The 18,624-nt window shown below is 38.1% G+C and overlaps 1 protein-coding gene across 1 annotated transcript in view; it reads left to right on the forward strand.

The window, feature by feature from the left end:
- Nucleotides 1-7,910: 7,910 nt before the first annotated feature.
- The window catches only part of HAPLN1 (hyaluronan and proteoglycan link protein 1), a 72,073-nt gene continuing 61,359 nt past the window's right edge, over nt 7,911-18,624 (forward strand). The window contains exon 1 of the mRNA XM_077759846.1: nt 7,911-8,158. The gene's annotated coding sequence lies outside the window, so the exon portion shown is untranslated. The remainder of the gene's footprint in view (nt 8,159-18,624) is intronic.

An 18,624-nucleotide genomic window follows, 5' to 3' on the forward strand; every position in this document is an offset into this window, starting at 1 on the left:
CAGTGATTTCCAGGGGTTAGGTGGAAAGAAGGATGAATAAGCAGACCACAGAGGATTTTTAGGGCAGTGAAAATATTTTGTACAATACTATAATAGTGGATACATCTCATTATACTTTTGTCCAAACCCACAGAATGCACACCACCAAGACTGACTAAGAACTTTGGAGGATAAGGATGTGTCGATATAAAAGATTCATCATCACTCCCGGGGGATATTGGTAAGGGGGGAGATTGTGGGGAAAGGAGAATTTGAGTGCTATCTATACCCTTCTATTAATTTTGCTGTGAACCTAAAACTGCTCTAAAAAAATAAGGATTTTTTTTAAAAATAGAGATTCAGTAAAGCAATGTACACGGTTTTCCATTTTTATTTCTTACAGATATTCCAGCTGAGGGGGATAGCTCCTGAACTCTGTACACTATTCTAATAGCAATACTCAGATAACAAGTAATCTTCAAATAGTTCAAGCCTAACAGCCACAAGAAAATCCACAAAGGCATCAAACCATACCACAAAATGATCGAGCATATTTTTGGACAATAAATATGTCTCTATTGTTTTTAGATACACAAAAATAGAGCATAGTGACTGTCTATGAAATTGGAGTACAAAATTCCATTCGGCAGTGACCTGTTTAAGTTTCATGCATAGTAATTTAGGGCATCAAAAAAATCTATTTTAGGGGTTGCCAGAGTCTGATGAACAACTCTGTTCACTCAACTTTATCCAAAGATAGTTTCTACTTCCTCCATACAACTTAATTAATTCAGAGTAAAGAATGCCACACTCAGGCCAAGTATAGTAAAGCAATGTAGTTTTTAACATCTAGATCACAAAATCAAGTTCGCATCTCAGGTTTTTAGCTATCCAGCAAGCTTTGTCAAAAAGGTTTTGATGAAGGCAGTGTTATATTCAGAGTCGTGACAGAGGAAAATGGTATTATGAGCATGTAGAAACAGACTGCTGATGAGAGCTGAGTCAGAGAAAGCAAGCAGGATGCTACTAAAAGAGTGAGATTCAAATAGAAAGGGACATTCAAAATGAGAAGGAGACAGGTATGTGAAACACTTCAGACTTCCTTCTAGAGGCAACAGATTCCTGACATCGTAATTCAATTTGTAGGAATGCTCAGGCATTTGTGTGGCAAGGCACTGAGAAGCTGACGAGAAGAAACTAAGAGGGAAGAGGCCATAAAAATGAGTCGAGTCCCAAATCGAATTATGTTGTTATTTTTTTATAGAAGATAAACCTGAGAGTTCAATCAGAAATCACTTTGCGGTTTTCTCCTGCTAACATACTTCCTCTGTGGTTTTGAGGTGATTCAATTCAGCAAACTTTCCTTTAACCTTACAGGTAAAAGGCATTGTGCTTGCGGTGGGTAGTAGGCAATGCTAGAAGGTTTCAATATAAATTTGACATGAACAGTCAATGTGCTTAAAGTATAATGAAGAAGATAGGTATATACCTAACTAATGAGTTGAACTATGCAAAATTCTGTAATAGAGTTATGAGGTAATAAACATAGAGGAAGAGATAATTAATTCCTAGTTATGTTCTAGAAGAAATACATTAATTACAACTGTATTCTAAGTACTTTGATGTACAGAGATAGGTGGCTGAGAACATTTCACAGGATACTAGGGCAATTTTGGAACAATTCCTTAATCTCAGGAGACTCCGTTTATTTATCCAGAAAGTAAAGGACTGAGTTAAATCACTTTAGCTTACTTTTAATTCTAAAAACTTTGTACTTCTACTTAAGTGTTATTGGAAGGGGGTAAGGAGGGCTTAGTGCAGAGGACATTTACAGGATTCTGAAGTTACTGATAAGGCTTTTATTTCCATGTTCCCAAATTACCTGCCTTTAAGCTCAAAAGAGATGTGACATTGGGTATTTACACCAGCAAGCATGTTCTAGTTGACATTTAGGGCAGGATTGCAACAAGGTTAGTAGCAATTAGACACAAAATGGAGAAATACTTCCTCTTTTCTGTGTTTACAAATTGGGTCTTCCAGTTTAACCTTTCCTACCTTAATTTAGCCATATGTTGGAACAATTAGATTATGGTTAAGAAAGAAGTTCAGATTTCCTATTTGCAGGGGAATGTATTGGCTGAGCTGGCCTGTGAACGGAAGTATTGAAGATAAATGTATATAAAGCTATTTCTACTCTCACTGTTCAAAGCCTCCTTCTAAAATCCTTTTACTTCCTCAGCACTTAAAATAAACCACAAGTGAGCTTTCTAATGACCTTAATGCAAAAAAAGTATACATATCTATTCATATATGGTAGATGTATGTGTATATATATTGTCTTAGCTATTCTTTTAAATACTGTCTAGTGCCTGCCTTGGATATAAGGAGAGAATTAATTCTGTATATTTGGTCATATTAGGAAAAAGTTAGATTTTAGCATGGATTTGTTTATAAAATTTCAAAATATCTCAATGTTGATTCCGATTCAAGCTTAAATTAAAATTCACTAAGAGGCACGTGACTCTAAGTATTTATGTTAATATTCTCTTCCAGCCTTCTGGTAGAACTGTCCCTAATCTTGGCACTTGACTAATCTCTCCGTTTTGAAATTCTTCATGAGCTTCTGATATAATATAATCCTGTCTTTCTCTCCATCTGTTTGACACCTCTAGACCATTTCCTTCACTTTCAAATAATAAAAGCCCCACACTTCAGTCTCTCCTGAGTAGTCTTCTCTATGCCAACCTTGATGCATTAGCTAATTCACCCATGGTAGCCTAAGAACTACATATAAATCACTCCAGCCCAATTAGACTTGACATCCTTTTCTAAAAGGTTATAAGAAAAAAGAAGAAGAAAATACAAAAAGGACTCCATTTACTGATAGTTACAATTGGTTTCAATTTAAAATAACAATGTAAACGCAAGCAAAAAAAATCAGTTTCAGTGGTTGATATTATAATTCTAAAATAATAACCTTATTTTCTCCTAACCTCAACCTAGTTTCTTAAAAGAGTAAAGTATTTTACCTTTGTTTATTATCACTTATAACATCACTCATTAGCCAAGCACGGAAGAAAAATATGTATTATGTTTCTCTTAATGTTATGAGATCAATAACAATGATACAAATTATTAATCAACCTTCGATGATTTACTATTTATGCCATTGGCTTTAGATGCAAAATACTCTGAACTAGCTTGTTCAATAACTAGCTTTCCTCATTTGTTTTTACTTTCTTTCCTGAATATAGATACTCTCATCATTACCTTCAACAATAGCAATAAACATTTTTTGATCAGGTTCCAACAGCAAGGCTGTGTGCTAGAAATTGAAGATGCAAAGATATAATATTGTCCTTCGGGAAGTTTATGACATAGCTGATTTAAAAAGCTGAATCTATGAAAATACAAATAAAATGCAAGGCAGCATAAAGTGGTAAGTGGGCATTCTTAACACAATATAGGACTGTGAAAGACAAAGACGTTTCTGATACTAGGACAGTCAAAGACACATGACAAAAGTCATGGGACTCAATCTGGGTTTTACTGCAAAATGGAAAGAATCTGGTTAATAATGAAATAGATAGCAACTTATGGAAAATATGAAGAAAGAGTTTGGGCATTCTGGACAAAAGAAACACACTGAGAAACAATAGATTATAAGAGAGGTGCTACGAAACCAAAACCAGTCCAACAGGCAAGCAGGGGACCATGTAGACGCTCACTTCTCAGGAGGTGAGGATATTTATCACTTGATATGATATTCATATAGCCTCACTAGCTTCTAGAACAGCTCTGCTCTTAACATTTGAACAATTTACTGCCTAATTATTTCATTTGCCCTTTTGAAGAGACTCTCTACAGGACACTTTCTGGGAGTGAGAGCACAAAAAGTGGGCCCTTGGAAAGTTATCATCCCCCCATTGCATTAAAAGCAAAATAACCTTTTATCAAATGCTTTGTGACCATTTCGAATATTGAATTTGTATTTTAATCATGGAGTTCAACAGGAATATAGCCAGTGGGAAGGACTTAATTACAAGTGATGTCTTTCTCATGGTTATGCCCGCAATCCCAAGGGATGTTTTAATGAAGTTCTGAGCCCTCAGACAGGAAAGGTCAAATGGCTTTCCTCCCTAGGCACCTCAAAGTGCACATAGCTGCACCTTTATCCCCACAGATGTTCAGCCAGGTATAATATTAGCCCGAGGCAAAAATTCCAGGAAACGTGAACTCACAGGCTAAGAGTTCTTTGGAATTCAGTGGATAATAGAACAGCCTCTTTCAGAGTTTGAAAAGCAGATGAATTTAGATAATCACCATTTGAATACAAATGTATATTTCATTAGTGATGTAATATGCCAGGAGGAATGCCATTCTCCTTGCAAATTTATCACATATTAAAAATTCATGATATTTTAGGTTGATATTTTTTTAAATGGTGAAAATGTTTATGCACATATTTAAGTTTGTATTAGGTTAAGGTGGATGAAATTGCCTTTTTGTAGGTCAAAATGGTTGAATATTCCAAGTTATCTAGTCCAACTGGATTATTTAAGTTGTCTTACAATTAGGAAAAGAATGGAAAGTTACATTTCATAGTACCATCCTGATCTAATTTCATTCTTAAAAAGTATTTTTGCACCATGCTAAACAAGATCCTCTCAAAATGTGCTGGTGTGTGTGTGTGTGTGTGTGTGTGTGTGTGTGTGTGTGTGACCATTAGCTCTAACTTTGTATTTGGTTTTTCTTGCACTTGCCTTGATTTTCAACTTTGATTTTTAGGTTTTGTATCTCTAGCACTAGCCAAGTAACTTAAGGTAGAACCTGACATACATTTTAAGCACATAGTCATTTTAAAAATTAATACTGGAGAAAATATTTGGTTTTTCTTAAAATATTAAAAACTGGTTGCCCTGCCTTCCCCCAAACAAAACCAAAAATACTTCAATATGCCATGAAAGACATGTGATTCCACATGAATTAGTAATGTTAATAGAGGGAAGCTTCATACACAGAATACAGGTATTTGGGTCTTCCAATTTTTTTTACAGTTTCTTTTTTTTTAATGTTTTTTATTTATTTCTGAGAGAGAGAGAGAGAGAGACAGCATGAGTAGGGCGGGTCAGAGAGAAAGGTAGACACAGAATCTGAAACAGGCTCCAGGCTCTGAGCTGAGCTGTCAGCTCAGAGCCCAACGCAGGGCTAGAACCCACAAACGGTGAGATCATGACCTGAGCTGAAGTCAGTCGCTTAACTGACTGAGCCACCCAGGCACCCCTACAACTTCTACCTTCCCAATATATTTGGTCATGAAATAGATTTGTATTTATTTAATTAGTTCCTTCCTTAGATTTTTTTTAACTAAGATTTATTAATATGACTTGGACCTGATGCATAATTATAGTAATTGATCAAAGTAATGTCTACCTCTATAAAGCATTATTTAGGTGAATATTAATTAACTTAAACCTAAAAATATTTTTAAGATTCTTAAAGATGATTCCAGTGTAAATTTTAAATAATTGGTAAAATATGTGAAATCGAAAATGAATGAAAATGTATCTGATGTCAATTAAACTAAGTCTTAATCAGCCTTAAAACACACACTATTGACAAGGTAAGTATTTATGATTAAAAATACTGGAGATCTTTTAACAAAGGCTAGTAACTAGGTGACTTGGAAAGGGAGCTAGGAAATAAGGATACCTCTTGTCTGGAACAGAGGTAAGTAGCTATCATTGTTTCTTGAAGCTTATCTCAATTGGTGGGGTTATACCTGAGATTGAAACAAACAAAAATTCTAGAGTAACTCACTGCGATCCATCCAAATTGCAAAACAGATGGCCTTGTATGCCTAACAGACAATTCCTGAAGAGAATAAATTTATGGAGCAGACCACAAAACAAAGGGAACAAGTGCCATGCATGGGCCAGCCGATTTGATGTACTCCCCAGGCAACTCCCAGAAGTTAGGTTTTTAAGCTGAAAGAACAAGGTTAGTGTTTAAACTCGCTTTACATGATTTCATAACCACACACCACCAGCCTCACCATCGTTATGAATCTTTGATATAAAAGCTGTAAGATACTTGTTTTTAAGTCTAATTCCTTTATGTTCCTTAAAATAAACATCATCCTGAACATTTACAAGAAAGCATAAAAACTCTTCTCATAGTTGAAAAGCAGAGAAGTATCTTATTTTTATTGGCAATTAATGTGGGGGCCTACAGTATAACAGCTGTCTCAATAGCCATTAAATTAACGACATAAAATGGCAAAACCTTTAGCGGCCAGTGTTCTGTGGGGAGAAATAGAAAAAATGACTAAAACGGCATCTTCCCCGGGTTTTGGGACGACTCTACAAGAAAGATGTTGGATTGGCTGTTGGAGGATTCGTTTTTTTTTTAATTATTTCAGTTTGAATATAACTGCCTTCTTTTAGTGAGGGTTTGTGGGTGTTTGGTTTGTTTTTGGAACAAAATCTTTCCAAGAGGCACGTGTTAACTTACCAAACACCTGAATGGCAAGGACGACGAGTCTGGGGCAAGAATCAGTGAAATACGTCAAGGGAAAGCTGGGGGCAAATTTCTTTTTTTTTTTTTTTTTTTTTAAAACNACGTCCCTGCCTCGCTGGACCCGTGTCTCACTGCGCCTCTGTCCCATTGCACATTTCCACCAGCTCATCTGCCCGCAAGTCCCCCGGCCGCACCAATCCGTCTGCTCCTCAGTCCTCGGCCCCGCCAGCCCTTCTGCCCCACGGGTCTCCCCGCCCTACGAGCGCCCCAGCTGCAGCCGCGGTGGTGAGGAGCCCGCAGTCCAGCCTGCGCCTCCCCGGCCCTCGGGCCAGAGCGGGAATGCGGCCGCGAGTCCCTGGACGCCTCCCAGCGCCCCGCGCCTGTGGTGCCCTGCACCCCCGGGCTCTCGGGCGGGCCAGCCCACGTCTCGCCTCCTCGCTGGCCCGGAGCCCCTCAGCTTGTTTGCTTGTCCTCATCCCCAGGCCAGGCCCGCTCCCTCCCNAGTCTCCATCAAAGGTGGCTCTGTTATTGAAATATGAAGCCGTTTCCTCTCCAAAACCCTAGGTTACTCAAGGCGGGAATCAATGGACCTATATACTCTCCCAGGAGTTATAAATAAACGTCTATTTGTTCAGGAGGCGTTTTCCCGCGTGTCCCAGCATCTTCCCCAGAGGTTATTTTAGGGGGGGTTGTGTGTGCGCGCGCGCGCCTGTGTGTGTGCGCACCCTGCGCCCATCTGGTTCTAATCCTGGGTATGTATCCATAAGCCAACCCCACCCATCTCGTCTGCCCCTCGCATTCCTCACTCTATAAATAACTCCAGGTTCTTTGAGCTCTGTCATCCAGGGATACAATAGCAGTTGTTTGTTAAGGGAGATTCAAACCCAGTATTGATAATTGAGTCCAGTTAACAAGAAAACACACTTCTTGCAATTTGGGTGGAAGGGTACCTCCATTTGTGAAACTCTGTCTGCTGTTGTCATGACTGCCTCTCTACCTATTCACCCTGGATCTACTTTGGGGAGAGGGAGGTGGAGAAGCCCCAGGACCTTTTCTACCTTCGGATTTTTCTTTAAACAGAGGCTAAAAAACCAAGCGAAAATGTACTGTCCTGGAGTTTCTGCCTCACACCGCTGCCCCAGAGATCATCCTCCAGACCCCTTGCTCCAGCCCCTCTGTACAGACCTAGGACCGGTGAGGGTTCAGGAGGTGTTGGGGGGGGGGGCTGCGGCTCTAGCTGCTGCTTTTTCTGAACCCCTGAGCGGGATACTCGGGGATCCGAGCAGAGTGGAAAGTCATCTAAGAAGCTGCTGTTTCACAAGATCTGGGCACAGAGCTGCCCCTCCCTTCCTCCCTGAAGTTTGCATGAAGTGCACGTTAGGCTGTAATTAGGGGATCTGGGAGGAGAACTTTCCTGGTGACGCTTTGCTTTTCTTCTGCTCTTGGTGAGAAAGTGCCTCCTTCTTCCCAGGACCAGGACCTCTGCCATCCAGCGCCACAAAGGCACATTCTGCACACACACACACTCACACACGCACACACATACACTTGCCAAGAGACAGACTTAAGGTGAGGCGAAAGAGCGCTAGCTTCACTTGATCTCCAGGCACCAACCACATCAGGACTTGAGAGCATCTGAACTTCTGGCTTTCAGGACAAGGTAAAACTTCCATAAATTTTTCATTCTTCCTCTCAAACCTTGTGCCTTTAAGATTTCAGAGAGCAATACATATTATGATGTATATATACATTAAAATGATTTTTCTTATTTTTCTTTAATTTTGGGGGGGTTTAACATGACACTTTCCCTTTTTTTTTTTTTTTTTGGAAGAGTCATATTGTCAGACAAAATGCTGGATTGCAATTTAAGAAGTTCAGTCTAGATTGGGGTAAGGATTAACTCTAGTATCCTGGGTTTTGCTAGCGCTACTATAAATCTGGTAGGCATGTGGTTTCCAACTGGTGGCTTTTCCATTTGTGTCTCAACAAGCATTTTTATAGCACCTGAGAGAAAAAAAAAAAAAAAAAAAGGAAAGNATTCCAGACCTAGAAGTTTTGTTGTAGGAAATACATAAGTTTGTGTGGAAAAGAAAGTTACCATAATCATGTAGGTAATACCTGTTAGATTGATAATCTTTGAGAAGTTCCCAGTTTTGTTTCCAGCTTCTCCAGTTAATTGTGAAATTAAGATCATAGAATTATGATGCATGTCATACATAGGATGATGTTGATAGATGATTTTAAGACACTGAAAAATATTTTAAAGTCATAGTTGTTGAGATTACTTTTAAAAGTTGGTTAAACAATTTATGTGGTGAGACTGTTCGCCACTCTAAGCAAATCTGAACACCTTGGGGCTCAAGTGAAGTTGTTTTCTTCCATTGAATGTGACTGTTGTGTTCAAAATGAGACGGTTTACTACTTTGAAAATAAGTTATTTTATTTTCATTTATCACTGGAAAAATACACAAAGTGGCTAGTACATTTGGGAATTTTTAGGGTGGAAAGTATTCCTGTACATGTTCCAGCGTGATGTCATAAAATCAAACATACTGGCTGGCTTCTTGGAAGCTAACGGTTCTTGAGAAATAAAGCCCATGAATTAATTTCTAAGTGAAATGTAATATTTATTCATTACAAATATCGTTTCTGGTAATCATTCTATTTGATTATTTCAGTGTACTAAATTTTGCAGTAATTTTATGCACACTTCGGTGACTTCAATATTTTAATGGAATCATAAAATGGGAATACGGTTCTACCAAAAATATATCATAGTAGTTCTTTTTGGATAACTTTTAGTGCGATATTCTTAATTCTTACATCAGTTTTTACCCTCAGTTGCATTTATTTCTACTAATTAAGAAGTTTCAATTCCATTCAGTAAAATAGAATGTACGCCAGAAGTCTATTGAGTATTTATTAGCCTTTAGTCATTTGCGGGCTATCTGTTCTCAATAATTTAATTGTTTAAGCTATGAGAATGATGTTACATTTTTGGTAACCTCTTCACAAAATTGGAAACAGCTTAAAATGGGAAAATAGATAAGTGGAAGTAATTTTCCTTAAACTTAATTGAATGAGCAAGAAAAAACCAACAAACTCAAAAGATATCTGGTCCCCAGGGAGAACATGCCCAGAAGCCGGTATTCCAAACAGAAGCGTCCGGTGGGCCTGGGCTTTCTATGAGAAAAAAAGAAAGAGGAGAGCATCATGTTCTTATAAAGTGAGCCATTTATTTATTGTCAGCAGACCCTGTCTTTCAGAGGAATGACGGACACTGTAATTTAGAAGTACTGAAGAGACTTTCACAGAGAAGAATCAATTCATTATGTCCCTAGTAGTTTCACTTCCTCTTCCTTCCTTTGGGAGCAAGTAACACATCCAGGATAAATACATTTGGCGGAATATGCAGAAAGATACTTTATGAGTAGATGGTTTACGGAACAGTCCTGCCTTTTAACATCTTGGTTGTGGAATATTAGTATTTTCTGAAGAGCTGAAGAAGTCTTTGAATCTTAAGGTGACACTACTTTGCCTCTGGAAAAATGAACACGAATAATTTTCAGAAAATAACTCTCATTTCCAGAAAATACTAGTCCTAGCTTTCTTTTCATTTCCTTTTGCATGTTCCCCATGCATGTTTTATTTTCCAGACTACTTTAAGGTAATGGTATTCCACCAATTAAAACTCCAACAAAATGCACAGCAAATTTGAAAATAACTTTTACATCAGAGTCTTCTGTTGCCTTTAGTTAATTTTTCAACATCTTGGATTCATTATTAGTAACCACGGTACTTGGTCTATGCTATTTAAATGTATTTAGTTTGTTATTTAAAGGTAACAAAATATTGTTGGAAGAAAATGGGGAGATATGGAACCCTGAATATACTTAGGATTGTAATCAATAGTGTTTAAGGAGAATTAGAGGAAACAGCTGGTTAAACAAATATTAGGTGTAGAATGGACGTGATAGCATAAATTAATAATGCTGCTCTTTATTTACACCATGAAAGGTAGGGTTTGTGATGTTTCTGTGTGTGAAGTACGGTCCCTGTGTGCCACCTAGTGGAAGAGTCACAGAAGGCTTTCTCACCAGCCTCTCCTTAAAAAAAGTCTGAAAGTCTGACTTCCATTCTGTTGACATTGAACACTGTTTGCCAGACATTGGGGTAGGTGCTCACAGTAGAAAATACGGTAAGTGACTTTCATATCATTTAAAACTCAAGGCACCACTTAATAGTTGATTAAATTCCCAGTGGTTGCATTTAAAATCAGTATAATCTGTACTGAGTAATTTACCATCAACTTTCTGCCCCCATGAGGAGATAGTTTAATAACTGTAACCCATTTCCAATAGAAGATGTGTTTTGTGCAAAGATGTCATGACCTACCTAGCTCAAGAAAGGATGGGGAGAGATGGAATCTTGAATCACTCTTTCTTAAGTGAAAATACATTTCTGTATTGAATCACTTTCTCAAATGGAAATACATTTCTGTAAAGTTCAGTGTTACTGAGTTTACATGAGTAAATAAATACTAGCTTAAAAAAACTAGCACACGTATACTAGCACATATTATTACATATTCTCTAGACATTTTTTCTTTAAATGTAAAAGGATAGTAGTAAAATTTATTTGGGGATACCAGAAGAATATTTTATAGAATATTGCTCTCAAATGCTAGTAATTAGCATGTGGAACAACATCTTCAATACCTGCTATTCATATGCAGTTTTGAAGCAGGAACATTGCTTTCATTAAATTGACATAATAGAAAAAAATCCTAAAAAAAAAAAAAAAAAGAACTATTACAAGGAAAGCCACTGTTTGAAAGAAGCATCAGGAAGGCATAGATGAATCCATCAAAATACTGCATTGAGAAAAGTTAAACTTTTCTCCAGGAGATACATGAGATATTATTCCAATTGGCCTTTTGCAAGATCTATGACTTAATGGCAACAGTTTTCAGCACACGAGCGTTAATCAAGACAAGTTCTGAAATTCACATTGGAAGGTAAAATGCCTCGGTAAGAAAAAGAAATGATTAATTTGTTACTTGCTGAGCTCTAGAGGTGTAATCCACAAATTGAGTTAGGCTTGCTGGTGTGGAATGGAAGTTTCCTATTTTGGGGACTTTGGTTTTGTGTATGGCAGTAAGACCTACGCGGTGAAAGGAGAGCCTCTCATTAAGTCCTTTTTCATTAATGCCACAAAATTATAGCCTGAGTTGATCAGAGGTGGTGGCTGGAAACACTATCAATCATGTAAAATAAGGCATATTATCTTAATTCTTATTTCTAATAGGTTGTTATCCACCAGAAACAAACCATTCTGTTAACAATTTCATCTAACCATCCTTGTGATTTAGAATGGACCCCATATTTGTAGCGTAAGCACCTAAAATCAGAGGCCGTGAAAGTAAAAATTCAGACAATTCAGATTACAAAATTGTCATTAATGATTTCAGTTGACTTAAGGGTACTAGATAATAACAAATTCATGAGAAAGAACCAGTCAAGATCTCTGAAATGCTCTGTTGCTACTGCGTTCTTGGCTATATCGTAAGTAGTAGGCCCACAGAATGGCTTCTCCCAGGGATGGAGATGAGGAGGCTGCTGAGATTGAAGAGTTCCTAGCCATGTTCAGATAAATCCAGGATTTGTTTAAAATATCAAATGGTGCTGGACTATTTTGAACTTTTATTCACTGTCTTCTAGTTTAACAGAGGCGTGGGAGAGTGACACCTGAGATGGGGGTGGGGGGTTGGCTAGTAGACCAGGTGACTATTTGCAAAACAAGGCAAGACAAAAACAAGCGAAACAAACTCACAAAATAAAAGTAACAGAAAACTGACTACAGTTCAGGGGTTGGTTCTCAGTCTTGGAAGCTACAGAAGTGTCCCTGAAGGGAACACAAATCACTTGATTTGTTACTAAATTCCAATTACTATGCTCCAGGTACATTTACTGTGTTAAAGAAAATCCAATTAAGTTAAACGAAATTCATATTATTTTTATGGTGAATCTGGATTTTCCTAAACTTATAACGTTTCATGAATAATATCTTGGATCACTCCCCACCTACAGTGTATGAATTTTTCCTATTTTGACTCCCTTATTTTGAATTGGGGACCACCTCATTTGATCATTCACGCATTTGTTTTGTTCATTCAATGAAAAGTGATTCAATACTTGCTATTTACCAGGCACTGTGCTAGCCCTATGTGCTGGGACCCTTCCATGAAAATTCATTTAAAAAAAAAAATCAGGTCAAAATAATGATAATGAATCTAAAATGCTACAAGATCCGAAGGTACACTGAGAAACAGAAACAACCCAAAAATTCTAGCCTCAGAGTTTTCATATTAGGAGAATTTGGGGCATACACCTTTAAAATCATTTTCCTTATTTGCTATCTACCTAAGTGGATAAGAGCTTTGTTTTTTTCAGTTGTGTGGGCACAGATGGGCCTGGGAGGGCACCTCTAACACTCCAGTACTCCAGGAGGGCTAGGGTTCCAATAATCTGTCTGCTTGGATGGACAGGAAAAGCAAAAATTCATTTGCACACAGTTGCTGTCTGCCAGTTTGCAGCTAAATTCAGATTGAGCACAGGATGATGTCGTGCTTACCATTTGCACCAGGCACCATGCTAGGGGTTGCAGAGTAATTGGCTTGAGGAGTTCACAAGCCAGTGGAGAAGACAGATGGGTGCACATCATGAATCACTAGTAAAATTTACCACGTAGGTGAAGTTTGCCTTCATAGTCTCCTGGGTCTCTTTTCTTTGCCTTTATCCAAACTTTCCACCTCGCCTCTACCTCATAAAGTGAAACGCCAGCTTGCCACCCCCACTCCGGAAGATCTGATACTTCTCTGGTTTATTGACTTCTTGACTGACTGATTACACTTCAGTGTGAATGAGTTTCACTCATGCATTTACATTTCAAGCCTTTTATGTCCCTAAAGCAAATGTTTTGTTTTGTAAAAAGAATTTCAAACATTTAGGGGCCTTCCTATTCTTACACCAAAGGGTGTAATTAAGCTGATTTAGTCCTCCATGGTCTTCAATCTCTCATTTTCTCCACTCCACGTGTGAGGCTAGGGGGACTCCCTCAAGGCCAGTTTCTAAAAACTTGAAGGACATTGGGTCCTGTTAATGATGGCTCCTTTTAGCTGAGCCGGATCAGCCTGTCCTTTCACCCTCTCCCAGAGCTTTGCCCAGACCAAGTTTCCCCTCTCCTGCCTGGAGGGGCTTCCAAAGCCCATCTGTTTGAACCCTTTGGTTTACTTTGCCAAAAGCTGCTCTCACGTCCTCTGCAGCACTTGGGTTGCTGCTCCTGGACAGAGAGGGCACCTAGAGCTTCTTATGTTCTACTGTTTGAGCCCTTAGGCTACCCTAAATGTCCAGGTCTGGAGGGAGGGAGTGACAGAAATCTACATATTTGGTCCAAGGACTCTTCCAAGTGAAGGGGCTGAGGGAAGAAGATGAAATATGTGTAGGGCAAGCACAGGAATCAACCCTCATGTTGAAAATATGGGTCAAAGTCAACATCTTTTGAAATCAGGCTCAGGTACCTAACTACAATTGGCTTCAGAGAAATTTTGACATTGATTCTGATTATAGATTCTGGAAAACGAACTGTGGGGAAAAAAATTGAACATTTGCTTTGGCTTTATATAAGGAACACTAATCACAGTCATTTGTGTAAATTCCTTCCTGTATTATGTCTAATTAACATACAGCATAACAATAGTCATATTTTATTAGTTGCTTCAGATTTATGTTCTCGTTGATTACATTCCTTGGATTATGCCACCAGAGTTTGGTAGTCCTGTGAGATACTACCTTTTCTTATATAAAGATGTTCTCACCCCTTTTTAAATTGCCAGGTCTGATAACCCAGATGTAGAGAGTCCCGTTTCCTTCCCTTTCTTCCCCGCAGCCTAGAGGAAAAGGCTCATTGGTCTGCATTATTCACCTAGCTATAATATATAGATGCCCGTATTCAGTAGGTGCCCTATAAATGCTTACTGTTCTTGTCAGTGCCCAGGAAGTGCAGAACATGGGGCTTTCTGCATCTCCTGGTCTTTTTTCCCAAGTGCCTATGTTCCAGATGTCTGAACACTTCCCAGCCTCAGGCCATCCCCTGACTCTGTTTCCTTTTTAGTCTTCTTTCTATCTTTCAGTGTTGTTAAGTGCATAAAATCTTCTCAGATTTAAGTAATAAAAATTGGCATAAGATGAATACTGTAAGTAGAATTGATAATTTCAATAAATCTCTGAAGTTAAGAAAAGCAAGACTAAAGCCTGGAAATGAGTTTAGAGAGGCTTTGAACAGTGTAGGCATGATCTAAAAAGGATGCATTTATTGGATAGAAGAAAGAAGTCAAGGATAGTGTTACTTGTTCAAGGGCATATGATAACATGAAAAGAGATGCAATAGACTAAGACTGAGAATAAAGGAAGAATGAAAGTTTCTAGGAGAATATTGTGAATCTAATTTAGGAAGACTGACAGGACAGTGAAGAACCCATGTGAGTTGAATGTATGTATTTTAAGCAGAGGGGAGAACTCATGACTGAAATAGATTTGGAAGTCTTTGGTATTAAAATGGTAGTTGAAAATCATATGGAAGAGGGAAGGAGATCATCTCAGGGAAGAACAAAGGGAAAAGCAGCTGACCATTAACTGAAACCCAGGAAAAAATCGGTAAGAATGAATTTTGCCATCGCTTGTGCATGATTTTAACTCTTATTTTATCAACGATAAACATCCACTGAGTTGGATAACATCACAGTGTTATGAATCCTTATGTCTCAGAGTCTTAGTCAGTCCTCTGCATAGAGAAGGTACCAGACGTGAGACATGTTTGTTAAATTAAATGAAATTAAAATGGTATTTCCGAGCCTCGATACTCTAATGACAGATTTTCAGAATAATAACTTAATAATAACTCTGAACCCGGGTAAGACCCCCAAATGTCTGAATTGTAGTTATTTATTCAATTTTGTCTGATACTGAGCTAGCTTTAAATATACGTTGTTGCATTTTGTTGTTTAAAAATCAGTAATCAATGTGTGGTGTAGATGGTAATTCACCAAAGTACTTGATTAACCTTAGCCCATGTTGTTTAGCTTAACATACAAATGAGTTCGCCACAGAATGCAGCCTAGTTCAGGTCCATTTATAATTCTTTTCCTAGTTCCTTGATCTTGAAGACCTCTAAATCTTAGATCAGATTTGGAGCCCAGAGTCCTGGATTTCTCTGTTTTTTTTCCAGTAGCTTGCTTTCCATTCCCCCCGCCCCTCAGTTCTTCTCCCTCCCAGTGCTCCCCATACTAGTACTGCCTTATAAACACCAAAGGATAACTGAATAATGTTTTGTAGAACTATGTCTCAAATATTTCATGGTACATACTTATGCTAATGAGATTATTTGTTGTTTACCTGAAGTTCAAATTTAGCTGGGCATCCTGTAGTTTTTATTGGATAACCCTACCCTGCACTTGAAGTTACTACTACTAGAATATGACAAACAAGAAGGTCTCCATGAGACTTCTGAACACTTCCCTTCTACAAGTCGCCAAATGAAGTTACTGAATTTATTTTCTCTAGTTAAAAATGTATTGAAAAGGTCATTGAGATAAAATTATCTAACTACAATATACCAACTGATGCAAATTTATAAAACATTTGTAATGATGGTGTTTTGTATAGATAGCCTATACGCTAGTAGTTATAAAAATGACATAATGATATGTATTTTGGCCTCCCTAAAATGTTTTAAACTAATGTCCATGTTAAAAACTTAAACTTTTTAATTTTCAGTTTTTCAAGTTGGCAATATAATGATAAAACATTATGGCAACATAATGATAAAATTATTTTGAAATGTAAAAGCATACATTCATACAAGCATGTACAATGGATATAAACTCCCAAATATTCTAATGGCAGAAATAGCTAAAAGGGATCTTTGCTCTTGTTAATTATTTCATTTTGTAGTTGTGCTGCCACCTTGTGATGTTTTGAGGTATGATTCAACTTAACTCAGTTCATTTACATGTTATACCAGATTGACCATTTGCTCAATGTTAAAATTATTCCTCACGTGATTAATATTTTTCATTTTACCAAAAGTGTCATATATTTTATACCCTAGAAAGGGCTCTCAAGTATTTAATGCAAATATTTTCTATAAGTTTATGACCTGCAAATTAGTATATCATTCTTAAGATAATAAATTATAAATCCTTTAGTACTGTTTTGTTTTATGATTGAATTTTGGTTGTATCTGCATGTAATGTTTACTTGACCTTTCAACCTTGAACGCATTATCTTCCTTCTACCAAGCCTGGTCCATGCCATATCTATATAGACCCAAGGCCATATAATTTATTAGCCAACTGAGAACACTTGGAAGGTGAAGGAAGGTGAAATTAGTAAGGTGACTTACTAATCATTCCAGCAAAGTAGTATAAACCAAGTATAAACCAAGACTGCCTCAAGCAAACTGGTTTTCTTATACACAAGTTAAAAACTGTCACAGTCCCCGTCATCGTTTGGACTACTGTTCCATCGAATTGACCTGAAACTTCCATCCCAGACTTGCTGTCTTCCTTCCACCTGTTTGCTCCCTCACTTCGGTTGCTCCTCTGTTGTCCATCAGCTTGCCAACATTCTCGCTGTCACTGACCCGTTGTCTGCAGAAGAGCCCACCAGCCAGAAATGCTTTTTCAGGAAAGTCTAACAGCCTACTTCTTCCATACTTGCTCCAAGTTGCTGGGAACTCCTAGGGAAAACTTCTAACACCCTGTAGAATGGGCCACAGGTCATCATATCTGACCTCAGCTGGATTGTTAATGCTGTGTGGCAGTTCTACCAGATTTCTTACAGGTTTTTCTGTTTCTTGAACCCCTGTAGCAGATGTCTAAGCCTCCCTAATTCATACTGAAAATAGAAGCCATCTGGAAAGAATTATGTCACCCTCCTGCCAGCAAAGCTTGTTTTTGACCATCAGCACCCCCGTATATTCTCTCTTCCCTTCTATTAGGAAACAACAACAACAAAAGCTATACTTTACCTCTAAGAGTCTAAGGCAGACATTGTCCCCTGAGCTCCAGATCCCAGATCCTCCTGTCTTCTCAGAGATAGTCCCCATTAATTAAGCTTTTTCTCTCTTGTATCTTCAACTTCTCCACTCTGGTTATTTCTTCCCATTGGCATTTAACTATGGTCATAACTTTTTGTCTTAAAAATATATAATTCCCCATAATCCCACATGCATTCCTATCTACCAATCTCTCTCCTTCCCATCAGAGCCGGGCTTCATATATTGATTACATATGGTCATGCTCTAACCCTTCACCACATCCACTTTTCAACTCACAACAATATGCTTTCTCCCTCAACTACCTCAATGGAACACTCCTCATTGGGGTCACCGAAGATTTGTTTTGATATGTTTTCTTTCTCTGAAATTTTAACTGCTCCCAATTTTATCTAGTGTAGTGAATTATACCATTTTGTCTACACTCTATTTCCAAAAACAGAAAGACAGTGTCACCATATTGATTCTATCCCATAAATATCTCCTTTTCTATCTCCATTAGCATAAACCCTACCCTCTGTGACCCATCCTCTCTTGTCCAAATTCTTGCAAATCTTACCATTATTCTCCCACACTGAAGCTACTGTTTTTCAGGTGTAAATCTGAAAACAGTTGCCTGCTTAACCCCTTCAACACCTTTCTATTACTTTGAACATTAAGTTCAAATTATTTAATATCATTTGCAAGGTTCTCAGTGACCAGAGCTAGCTTACCTTTCTAGCTTCACCTCTCCTCACCTACAATTAACCAGTATATCAGCTGGAAGGCCCAAAGGACCAAAACAAACAAGCAAAGAAGACCCTGGGTGACTCAGTCAGTTGAGTGTCAGACTTTGGCTCAGGTCATGATCTCAGAGTTTGTGAGTTCAAGCCCCATGTCAGGCTCTGTGATGACAGCTCAGAGCCTGGAGCCTGCTTCAGATTGTGTGTCTCCCTCTCTCTCTGCCCCTGCTCCACTCACACTGTCTGTCTTTCTGTCTGTCTCTTTCTCCCAAAAATAAAAATAAAAACA

This window comes from Crocuta crocuta, unplaced genomic scaffold (genome assembly GCF_008692635.1).
Source record: "Crocuta crocuta isolate KB4526 unplaced genomic scaffold, BGI_CrCroc_1.0 scaffold162, whole genome shotgun sequence".
Classification (NCBI taxonomy): Eukaryota; Metazoa; Chordata; class Mammalia; order Carnivora; family Hyaenidae; genus Crocuta; species Crocuta crocuta.